This window comes from Myxine glutinosa, chromosome 10 (genome assembly GCF_964187855.1).
Source record: "Myxine glutinosa chromosome 10, kmMyxGlut1.1, whole genome shotgun sequence".
NCBI classification, from domain to species: domain Eukaryota; kingdom Metazoa; phylum Chordata; class Myxini; order Myxiniformes; family Myxinidae; genus Myxine; species Myxine glutinosa.
Window position 1 is genome coordinate 137200388 of NC_136270.1, and position 12826 is coordinate 137213213.

Sequence of the window (12826 nt, forward strand, 5' to 3'; positions counted from 1 at the left end):
ATTTACAAGACTACGCTGCTATTTACACTACGATCCAGGACCTGTTTTTGGAGGAACACATGCAGATGTTATGCATAGAGAGAGCGCGCTTGCCAACATCGATACACCAACCCACGAGTGCTCTGTGGCCGACGGCCTTTAATAACGTGCAGAGCACCCTTTCCGAGCATCAACAGCACCACCCCACCACCAATCGGTGCAGTCACCATTGTTCAATGAAATAAAAATAACTTCAACAACCCCTAACCCTGCAGGTGTCTCTTGCTCTTCTTGTGGTGCACTTGGTGTTAACTAAAAGTGGTTCACCTGTATGGCATAGGTGCCACGTTGACCCATAGGTCCATCCCCGGGTGGTGCTTGGCCGCAAACGAACTGCGGTCCATTGTGGGTGGCCACAAACATTGCGGTCCATATGGTGTATCGATCCCGGCAGCAAACAGCGAAAGTGCAGGCCCACAACTGCATAGCCAGCACCTCTCTCTCCTCTCTCTCTACCCCAAAGCCAGATCCTCGGAGGTGGGAGACAAAAGAAAAGACAAGTGAGTAAGGTGGTAAGGGCACAAAAGTGCACGCAATGTAAGATGATGCACACTGGGGGCACATGGGAACCAGGTGAGACAGGTACGTTTCTATCGTACGCCCCCCCCCCCCCCCACCAGGTAACCTACATGGCCCCTCCCTTACCCCTTACTGTATCCACACAACACAACACTACCCATAAACATCTACTTTACAAATCAACAAACATCCCTACTGTCTTCCCCGTTCCTCCCATAAACCAAATTCGTCTTCTCTCCCTGCTAACCAATCAAATTTGCCATTTTCAACTTTCATCAAAATTTGCCATCTCCAACTCAACATCATAATTTGCCATCACCAATTCATCATCAGTCCCTCCTAGGGAGGGAGAGATGGAATCACCCCAATGTCTCATCCACGTCGTGATGCGTCTCACAAATCCACACAGCGATTCATCTTTTCTGCAACACAAACAAAGAAAACACAGGTGTGGAGTCATCATCATCACCACAGGTAAGTGGCTGCGTATGGTGCGACAGGTTCATCAATCCTAACTATTTCCTAAATGACTTTAACAACTTTACACTACCCGGGGTCTCTCTCCGGCCAAACCATTGGCCCTCTTACACTATGGGTTCTAAAAACCAATTCCCATTGACCAAACTGTGGCGCTCTTCAATTTGGGGTCTCACTCCCCCGATTCATCTCCCGGTGCCCTCGTACAATTTCTGGGCTGCGACGTGTACCTCTCCCAGTGGGTCTACCCACCTGCACACCTCCACCACTGCAGTTGCCTCCGAGCTTACCTGCTCCTTACCCTAACCTAACTACCAGGGGAAGGCCCTCTGGCTCTCTCCCCACTCCGTGCCCTCTCTGGCACTGGGCTGCCCGATCCACACCCGGGATCCTCAGGCACCCACTCACAACTACCGGCTCCCAGAGCCCACCTGCGGCCTCACCTGGCCGACATCCTCACAGTGGTGGAGTGCCCAACCAACTACACACACTAACAGGCTACACGCCCAGCCATTTCCACAACACTAATGCACCCATTCACAACACCATTCTGCAACCGCACCACAAATGCCAATATCCAACCACAATTTACCTGCACCCTCTACCTAACACTTACACTACCCGCCCCGGGTATCCGTGATGGGGGTCCACTCTTCCCCCATTCACACCTTCGCACCATGCACACCACTCCGTACCACTTACTCCAACTCTCTCCACACACCTGTACTTGCACACCTGTGCTCTCCTTCTTGGTGCCGCCTGCACCCTTCTCTCCCCAAGCGCATTCGCGCTGATCCACACACTCACTACTCACTCACTGCTCCACACACCTGTCCAGTTGCACACCTGTGCAATCACACCTGTTCAATTCTCACAAACACGGCATCATCTCAGCTAACTACTCCCTTCTGAAACTTGCGCTTCCCAGTCGTCCCTTTAACTATTGCGCTCCCTCGTCATTATCATCCATACTAATCTACCTGCGTCCCCACTACAGGTATCAGTCACTAACTAAACTTAACGTTACCTAATGTCATCTTCTAGATCCCTACACACCATATCCTAACCCACCCGGGCTAGTTTTCACTGCCATACACCCCATAAACTATTGCTCCTTTGCCCCACTCATGGGAAGGATGGTGGATTTGCCATCCCACCACATCGGGGGTCTCTCACTACCAATTTTGCACATCAAATTTCAACAAATCAAAAATTTGCCAATCACTACTCATCATCTGCCAATCACTACTGCCAATCCCTTGCCAATCATCAAATTTTGTTTTTCTCTAATTTTGGGTCCAAAACACTAACCTCATCACCCAGTCTACTCACTAATACCTCTCGGTGCGCCAATCCCTGTCCAAAGCCCGGCTTCGTAAAGCCAAGCAATGGATGCTGGTTGTTTTGTGCCAGCGGCTGGATGCGTCCGGCACTCGGTGCAGGGAAGGAGGTTTACCCGGGCCGAGATCCCACGCATCACCTCGGCGTGGAGCCACCCAATGTCCCGATCTCGACCTGCCGGCACGTCTCACCAAAAAGTGGTCGCCATGACGACCCTTCCTATCCTGCCGCCCGCTCCGCCTGGTGGAGCACGGACGCGGCCGTTCAAAGCGAGGCCCAGCACGCACCGAGGGCCCGATTCGGCTAAAAGTCGCTCTAACCTCTAACCCGTGTAACGTCGATGCTTCACCTGCATGCTTACACCCCGCAGCCCGTTCCTTGCTCACACATCCAGCCGTGCCCATGCTCCTCGTACCTTTCCTTACACACCCAGGTACACTCATTCCACTCACAGCCTTGGTCACACACCTGACCACCGAACATTTTGGCACACATTCGTTCGTAGCACACCTCACCAAAACACCTCTTCGCGCCCCCTCCTCGGTCACCTCCTCTGTGACAATCACAGGTGTGCTCTCATTCGCACACCCAACCACGTGCCTCACCACCAACTCCAGCGTGCATTCCCACTCACGCTCTACCATTCCAGGTGTGCATCCTTCCATCCCAGGTGTACATCCTCGCTCACCTGTCACAACTAACTCACGCTCCATGTCACTCTCACTACTTTCACCTCCACTCGTGACAACGCACTCACCCTTACTCTTGACAGCACACTCTTTCCCCATGCACCTGTCCGTCACACACCTTTCTCGCGCACACTCTCCCGTTACACCCTCTGTAACACTCACCACAGGTGGACACTCTTCCTTACTTCTGACAGCGCACTCTTTCCTCATGCACCTGTCCGTCACACACCTTTCTCGCGCACACTCTCCCGTCACACCCTCTGTAACACTCACCACCCCGCGCTTCCACGTGCTCCCTCGCACACGCGCTACGACCGACTCATTCTCGCCAGCACCCTCACTACTCCTTGGCACGCACTTTTTCCTCACACACCCCAGAGTCGGACTTTCTCGCACACCTCCTTTTTCGCACACCAGACCTGTCGCACACTTCACCCACGGCCTCTCACGAACACCCGGGTCTATCTCGACCCCCAAGCTTATTAAATCACCTGGCGCATCATACGCACGACCATATTGGTCACCACTTACACCGGGTCCTCTTTCTCTTCGCTTCTCCTCCATCACCTGCGAATCCCTCATCCGGTTAATGAGCACATCATCACGATCCGAACACAGACTTTGGACCAATTCTTTTACTTCCTCCTTTATCTCTTTCTTATCCTCTCTCCGTCGCTTCTTAATTTCGCTCACCCCTTCTTCCACTTCCTCTAATTTTTGCTTCATCTCCTTCATCTCTTCGTGCGCCCCTTTAAGTTCTTCCTCTAACTCCACTTTATTTTTTTCTATGTGCTCCCGCACCTCCCGCTCTTTAACCTCCATTACCTCTACCACCTTGTCCATTTTCCTCGTCAGGTCCTCATGTACCGTCTGGCACTCTTTTTTAACTACCCCTACGTCCTTTTTCATCTCCTTCTGTGTCGATTTTAAACCCTCTATTACCGCTGTGTTCTTCTTTACCTGGTCCCCCAACTCCTTTTGTCCCACTGTCAGTTGTTCTACTCCCAGCGTCAACTCCTCTATACCACCTTGCAATTTTACAGTCCCCTTTCTCACCTCTTTCTCCATGCGCTCCTTACAGTGCCTCACCTCCTCGCGCACTCCTCCGACCTCCTCACTCACTCCTCTTCGGATCTCCTCTCCCATCACTTGCATCTCCTGCCCAGATGCCACCCTCATCTGCTCCATTTCCTCCCTGTGAGCATCCAGTTTGGTTTCTACCCCCATTCTGACCCCCTCTATCTGCTGCTCCATTTGTTTAACTTCCCTTTCCGCTTGGTCCCTCATGTCCCTCAATTTGCCTTCCATACTGTTTTCTAACCCCTCTAACCCTTTTTGCATCCCTTCCATTTGATTCTCTTGAGCGGCCATTCTGTTTTCTACCCCCGTTAACCCATTTTTCACTTCTTTTATCCCGTTGTCTAACCCCTCAAAATTATTGTCTAACTTCCCAATTTTCTTGTCTAACTCCTCAAAATTATTGTCTAACTTCCCAATTTTCTTGTCTAACTCCTCAAAATTATTGTCTAACTTCTCAATTTTCTTGTCTAACTCCTCAAAATTATTGTCTAACCCCTCACCGGTACCCCTCGCTTCGTCCCTCATTACCCCCATTTGCTCACTCTGAGCCCTCGCTTCGTCCCTCATTACCCCCATTTGGTTTCCCATTACCCCCATTTGGTTTTCCAACCGCTCACTATTAGCCCTCGTTTCCTCCCTCATTTTCTCGCTATTCTGGGCCATAAGGGCCTTCATTTGTATGAAAAAAAGGCCCCAATCCATCGGGGGCGCTGCCACGGTCGCTGGCGCGGTGATCAGCGAGGCGCCATTTTGCGCGCCCGCTTCTTCGTGCGTGACGGCGCTATTTTGCGAACCTGCCGCCCTCACTGCTTCGCTCTCCTCCTGTCCCTCATTTTGGTCCTGGATCGACCCTACCTCACTCTCCCCTACCGGACCCCAGCCGTCTTGATCCGCCATAGCGCGACTTGCAAAATTCGAGTTTCGTAAAACAAAACAAATTTCGGCCGCTCCAAATTTTGACCAAATTTTTTTTTTTCCTCTATTCGTTTTTTTTTTTCTTCAAAATTTGGTCGGGCCTCGAATCTCACTCCCGACACCAATTGTTACTGATACGACTTTGATGGTATGGTGGGCCGAGCGGGATGGCCGCCGTATCCGTACAAGTTACCCGATTGTGCCCGAATGTTAACTAATCGCGCTACGCTGGCTCAATAAGAAAAAGAAGACACCCGGCTGGATTATAATGACACAATACGACACCAGGGGTTCAGTTCTCAAGTATATTCGTACGGAAAAAGGTTAGATTACAGGGACAAGAGGGAAACATAGGAAGGTGGGCACTTAGACACAACCTTATATTAACCCTAGACAGACCACAGATAAACGGGACAACGCTGACTCACACGGGATTTGATGGCAAGGAAAGCGGCAGTCGATGGCTCAGGTGCACCTGGCTCAGGGACAGAATCACGTACGGTGGTGTCCAGCAGATGCGTGAAGGTCGCTCAGCGCTCGTGGGTCGCGACTTTGGTGGAGATGCCGGGGAGGTCGCTCAGCGCTCGGGAGGGTGGCGTCTTGTCCTTCCAAGCTCGGGGCGCATCTGACGTCACGTCCGGCGCGGGGCCGCGTATATCCGGCGGGGAGTCACGCCCTCGCTCGTTAGCTCCGCCCCATATGGCATCGGCCCATGGCTTCTCATTGGGTGCGGGGGTTACCGGCTCCGCCCTTGACGAGGGGCCGACAGGGAGCCCCCTTCTGGGTAACCCCGTCGAGCACATGTTCAATGGCGGCCAACCGAGCCGGAGTGAGGACGCAAAGCCGCTGTTGTTGTGGTTGTTGTTGGAGCTTGAGATGATGGGAAGAGATGCGGGGAGGTATGGGAAGGTCCTAAACTCCTACTGGTGCCATATCATCACATTCTGGTGCAACGAAGAGTCATAATTAATGGAAACAAGTCCTTAACTGACATAGATTAAGAATAACTAGCAAGATGTCCTATAATTGTCTACGTGTGGTGCGGGGGACCTGGGCACGACATTTAATGGGGGAATGAAGGGGAAGATCGGCTCTAATGGGTGTTGTTTACAGACAATGGGACTAGGGAATGGGGTAAGGGGAGAGTTGGGGAGTATCGGAGAAGATAGGGGAATATTTACAAGCGGATATGGAGGTCAAATTCCATATTCGCAACAATATGTTCCAAATTTCAGAAGTACATGCTTTGTACATCGAGGTAATATGTTCCAAATTTCAGAAGTAAATACTTTGTACATCGAGGTGATATGTTCCAAATTTCAGAAGTAAATACTTTGTACATCGAGGTGATATGTTCCAAATTTCAGAAGCAAATGATTTGTACATCGAGGTAATATGCTCCAAATTTCAGAAGTAAATACTTTGTACATCGAGGTGATATGTTCCAAACTTCAGAAGTAAATACTTTGTACATCGAGGTGATATGTTCCAAATTTCAGAAGTAAATGATTTGTACATCGAGGTAATATGTTCCAAATTTCAGAAGTAAATACTTTGTGCATCGAGGTGATATGTTCCAAATTTCAGAAGTAAATACTTTGTACATCGAGGTGATATGTTCCAAATTTCAGAAGTAAATACTTTGTACATCGAGGTGATATGTTCCAAATTTCAGAAGTAAATGCTTTGTACATCGAGGTGATATGTTCCAAATTTCAGAAGTAAATGATTTGTACATCGAGGTAATATGTTCCAAATTTCAGAAGTAAATGCTTTGTACGTTGAAGTAATATGCTCCAAATTTCAGAAGTAAATGCTTTGTATGTTGAAGTAATATGTTCCAAATTTCAGAAGTAAATGATTTGTACATCAAGGTAATATGTTCCAAATTTCAGAAGTAAATTATTTGTACATCGAGGTAATATGTTCCAAATTTCAGAAGTAAATACTTTGTACATCGAGGTAATATGTTCCAAATTTTAGAAGTAAATGATTTGTACATCGAGGTAATATGTTCCACATTTCAGAAGTAAATGCTTTGTACATCGAGGTAATATGTTCCAAATTTCAGAAGTAAATACTTTGTACATCGAGGTAATATGTTCCACATTTCAGAAGTAAATACTTTGTACATCGAGGTGATATGTTCCAAATTTCAGAAGTAAATGATTTGTACATCGAGGTAATATGTTCCAAATTTCAGAAGTAAATACTTTGTACATCGAGGTGATATGTTCCAAATTTCAGAAGTAAATACTTTGTACATCGAGGTGATATGTTCGAAATTTCAGAAGTAAATACTTTGTACATTGAGGTGATATGTTCCAAATTTCAGAAGTAAATGCTTTGTACATCGAGGTGATATGTTCCAAATTTCAGAAGTAAATGATTTGTACATCGAGGTAATATGTTCCAAATTTCAGAAGTAAATGATTTGTACATCGAGGTAATATGTTCCAAATTTCAGAAGTAAATGCTTTGTACGTTGAAGTAAAATGCTCCAAATTTCAGAAGTAAATACTTTGTACATCGAGGTAATATGTTCCAAATTTCAGAAGTAAATGCTTTGTACGTTGAAGTAATATGCTCCAAATTTCAGAAGTAAACACTTTGTACATCGAGGTAATATGTTCCAAATTTCAGAAGTAAATGCTTTGTACATCGAGGTGATATGTTCCAAATTTCAGAAGTAAATGCTTTATACATCGAGGTGATATGCTCCAAATTTCAGAAGTAAATACTTTGTACATTGAGCTAATATGTTCCAAATTTCAGAAGTAAATACTTTGTACATTCAGGTAATATGTTCCAAATTTCAGAAGTAAATGATTTGTACATCGAGGTGATATGTTCCAAATTTCAGAAGTAAATGCTTTGTACATCGAGGTAATATGCTCCAAATTTCAGAAGTAAATACTTTGTACATCGAGGTGATATGTTCCAAATTTCAGAAGTACATGCTTTGTACATCGAGGTGATATGTTCCAAATTTCAGAAGTAAATACTTTGTACATCGAGGTAATATGTTCCAAATTTCAGAAGTAAATGCTTTGTACATCAAGGTAATATGTTCCAAATTTCAGAAGGAAATGCTTTGTACATCGAGGTAATATGTTCCAAATTTCAGAAGTAAATGATTTGTACATCGAGGTAATATGCTCCAAATTTTAGAAGTAAATGATTTGTACATCAAGGTAATATGTTCCAAATTTCAGAAGTAAATTATTTGTACATCGAGGTAAGATGTTCCAAATTTCAGAAGTAAATACTTTGTACATCAAGGTAATATGTTCCAAATTTATAAGTAAATGATTTGTACATCGAGGTACTATGTTCCAAATTTCAGAAGTAAATGCTTTGTACGTTGAAGTAATATGTTCCAAATTTTAGAAGTAAATGATTTGTACATCGAGGTAATATGTTCCAAATTTCAGAAGTAAATACTTTGTACATCGAGGTAATATGTTCCAAATTTCAGAAGTAAATGCTTTGTACATCGAGGTGATATGTTCCAAATTTCAGAAGTAAATGATTTGTACATCGATGTAATATGTTCCAAATTTCAGCAACGTCTGTTTCCGCATTCTTGAGTTTTATTTAGAAAACCCTAAAATTCATGTTGTTGTCTGTCCACCCGACCCGCGGCCGCCCAAAATGTGTTGACGCTCATATCTCAAGGACTATACATTGAAACTAGCTGAAACTTGGAATATACATCGGCCAATAGGTCTAGTTAATGGCTTTAAAAACAAATTTAAAATCTCCGCTCATTAAACGGGTCTGGGATGGGTGGGGTGGGGGGGGGGGAAGGGGAGGTTTGATAACCCAAAAGAGGTATTTGCTCTATTCTCTGAAACTTCAGACGATTTTGATGAAACTTGGCCAAAAGCTTCCTGTCTGATGCCTAACCAAGGTGTATTGACAGCATGAAAAATTGCACTCAATAAGGGGGTCACAATCTGCATTTGCTCCATGATGCAGAGGGGTGCCCTACATATTGTCGCGTGAATGCCCTCGGTTAATACCGTGGGCTCGCGGATGGACCAAACAAACTTAAATGGAGGGGTTTATTCAATGACTGACTTTGACTATACAAGCACGGGAGGAAGAAGGAATGGGAAGAAGCGGCTAGCTCCGATCCTGTAGGGAATGAACTCAAGCGAAACACATAAATAAATATTTATTACGGAACCCGAGAACAATGGAGCACGACGATAAAAACTAAACCCCCTATTGAGCGCTCTTACACACACACTTCAAATACACACGATGGGAGAACGAATTAAAGGAACCGTTTTTGCGCGTCTGTGCTTATCTCTCTGGATGTGCAGCGTCCGTCGTCCAACGCGACTCTGGTTGGCGCGAAGAAAGGCCTCGATGTGCCCCCGCTCGCCCGCTGCCAGGCCCCGAGCCACCCGCTCACCCCAGTCTCGTCTGCTCCAGCAGCAAGCCTCGCTCCTACATGGACGCCAGGGAGGAGAATCGACGGTGCTCCAACGTTTGTCGTCAAGCAGGCAAATTCGCAGATGGCACAGGAAGAAAAGTCCAAACGGACCGAAAAGCAAGGGCAGAAGGAAGGTCTGGGAAGGGCAGAAAACCAAAGTGAGAGAGATTAATGCCGGTGAGCGAGTCATTTTGTCACTTGCGGAGTCACGTCAGCTCCCTCTCTCTACCAACCAGTCCTCGTTTCTTTTGTAGTCTTTCCCGCCTTCTGACGTCACCGGCCCTTGCCCTCTAATCAGCGACCTGCTTCTAAGTATTGGTTTTGCGCCTTCCGCACTGATTGGCCAAATGTTCGCGCCTTCTGCACTGATTGGCCGAGGTGTCCACGGTCGGTGGCCAATCAGTGTGCTGCTTCCTTCCATCTTCCTTTCACCAATCAGTGGCCAGCTTCTAACAACAACCAATCACACGTTCTCCTGGGCGTGGCTATTGCTTGTTGGTTCTTCCAAAGTCATTGTGGCGGCAGGGAATTATTTAATGTGTGGTGCGCTAATGGGCCTATCTAATGTCTATGGGATATATTGCCATAAGGGACACTGGGATGCTCATCGAGGGAACGACACAGAAGGGAATTTTACCCATAATCCCTGTTCTAATTAGCATGCCCCGCCCACTCATGGCGAGGACAAGGATGCAAACTTAATCCGACATTGGGGCTACACACAGAACTTATTACAGGTGAAGTTCCCTATCATGACAGCCGGACACCTACCTATGCAGATCTACCTGGATCTAGATATTCCTCTACCCCTAATTCATAACAATATATAGGCTAAAACCCATCAGTAAGTAAAGTTTTTTTTTTTACTGTATGATCAAATTGCCCTTTATATGAACTTTTCTAGAGCATGACTTGGTTCCTCCTAAGAACACAAGGGTAGTTCAGCATGTACACAAGATTGTTTGAATGTCCCTTCATTTATATTGTTTGGCATTTTCTACAAGCATTGGAATGTCCCTTCTTTTCTGGAGTTTGGCATTTTCTACAAGCATTGGAATGTCCCTTCTTTTCTATTGTTTGGCATTTTCTACAAGCTATGGAATGTCCCTTCATTTCTAGAGTTTGCCACATCACACACACCATATAAAGGGCCTTTTCTCTGCCCCCGGCATTTTCCCAAGAATGTATAACAAACTTCACAGGCTCAGATTAGACAATAAGCTTAACATCACTCCTTGGCGTAGATTCTGCACTCATGCTGAAGAAAGGTATTCCATTGATTCTGAAACACTTTCATATAAAATACCTTTCCATGTGGTTGGTTATATTTACACCATTTTGTACCATGTACTGAGTTCACACCAAGAAGATTTTCACATGTTCACGTTAGTACAGACAGTCATTGATAACAGTGATTTGAAAGGTCACAAGTAAAAGTTATGAATTGTAGTGAAAAATAAACTAGTTTGGCTCAACGTTAATAAATTTATCAGTCAGAAAAATAACAATTTCCACCAGATCCTCTGCGTTTTGATGATAACAATCGTGTTTTTACCTTCAGATACTCTTGTAACTCAACATATCGTCCTTGGCAGTGCAGACGTTCTAACTCCTGATGTTTTCTGTACAGGGACAAATCCTCAGTGATGTTCCATCACCTCCTCCTTGGCGTTGTGCTGTCTGTGAGGTGTATTGGTAAGCATACAATGAGCATGTCCATTAAACAAATAAATCAGAAACTTCACATTCACATCATGTTCAGGGTAACATTGACTTTGCTTTGATCTGGTAGTTAATCTTCACTATTTGGTATTTTTTATTATTGATTTTAAATTGATTGAAGGCTCTTAGTGGAGATTGTACATAAACCTCAGGCCGGACAAAGACAAATTTTATTATACAATGACACTACAATAACACTACATCAGAAAAAAATTGAAACTTTTACTGTAAAAGTAACTTTCGCTCGATGATGCAATGATCCATGTAAACCGTGCAGCGGGCGTGTTCAAGAGAACTGTCTGGGGCTATACAACAACAACAAAACCTTATGCAATGCATGAAAGGCCATTGCATTCTGAAAAAATTGGCGTGTGGTAGATTTGTTTGTCTTCAATAAAAATTGGCGTTTGGTAGATTTGTTTGTCTTCTATAAAAATTAGCCTTTGGTAGATTTGTTTGTCTTCTATAAAAATTGGCGTTTGGTAGATTTGTTTGTCTTCCATAAAAATTGGCGTTTGGTAGATTTGTTTGTCTTCCATAAAAATTGGTGTTTGGTAGATTTGTTTGCCTTCCATAAAAATTGGTGTTTGGTAGATTTGTTTGTCTTCCATAAAAATTGGCGTTTGGTAGATTTGTTTGTCTTCCATAAAACTTGGTGTTTGGTCGATTTGTTTGCCTTCCATAAAAATTGGTGTTTGGTAGATTTGTTTGTCTTCCATAAAAAATTGGCGTTTGGTAGATTTGTTTGTCTTCCATTAAAATTAGCGTTTCGTAGATTTGTTTGTCTTCCATAAAAATTGGCGTTTGGTGGATTTGTTTGTCTTCCGCAAAAATTGGCGTTTGGTAGATTTGTTTGTCTTCCATAAAAATTAGCGTTTGGTAGATTTGTTTGTCTTCCATAAAAATTATCGTTTGGTAGATTTGTTTGTCTTCTATAAAAATTATCGTTTGGTAGATTTGTTTGTCTTCCATAAAAATTAGCGTTTGGTAGATTTGTTTGTCTTCCATGAAAATTAGCGTTTGGTAGATTTGTTTGTCTTCCATAAAAATTAGCGTTTGGTAGATTTGTTTGTCTTCCATAAAAATTATCGTTTGGTAGATTTGTTTGTCTCCCATGAAAATTAGCGTTTGGTAGATTTGTTTGTCTTCCATAAAAATTAGCGTTTGGTAGATTTGTTTGTCTTCCATAAAAATTAGCGTTTGGTAGATTTGTTTGTCTTCCATAAAAATTAGCGTTTGGTAGATTTGTTTGTCTTCCATAAAAATTAGCGTTTGGTAGATTTGTTTGTCTCCCATGAAAATTAGCGTTTGGTAGATTTGTTTGTCTTCCATAAAAATTGGCGTTTGGTAGACTTGTTTGTCTTCCATGAAAATTCGCGTTTGGTAGATTTGTTTGTCTTCCATAAAAATTAGCGTTTGGTAGATTTGTTTGTCTTCCATGAAAATTAGCGTTTGGTAGATTTGTTTGTCTTCCATAAAAATTGGCGTTTGGTAGACTTGTTTGTCTTCCGCAAATTTTTTCTGCAAAAATTGGCATTTGCCTCTAATTATTTGGGGTGCTGGAAGTCGGCAAAGCATTATTCGCCCAATTTTCTTCTCA

The 12826-nt window shown here is 44.3% G+C and overlaps 1 protein-coding gene across 3 annotated transcripts in view; it reads left to right on the forward strand.

Moving 5' to 3' along the window:
* LOC137433733 (uncharacterized) overlaps window positions 1–12826 on the forward strand; it is a 295800-nt gene that overhangs the window by 15404 nt on the left and 267570 nt on the right. For all 3 annotated transcript variants that reach the window (XR_013624832.1, XR_010985722.2, XM_068126007.2), the window contains exon 2: window positions 11135–11199. The gene's annotated coding sequence lies outside the window, so the exon portion shown is untranslated. The remainder of the gene's footprint in view (window positions 1–11134; window positions 11200–12826) is intronic.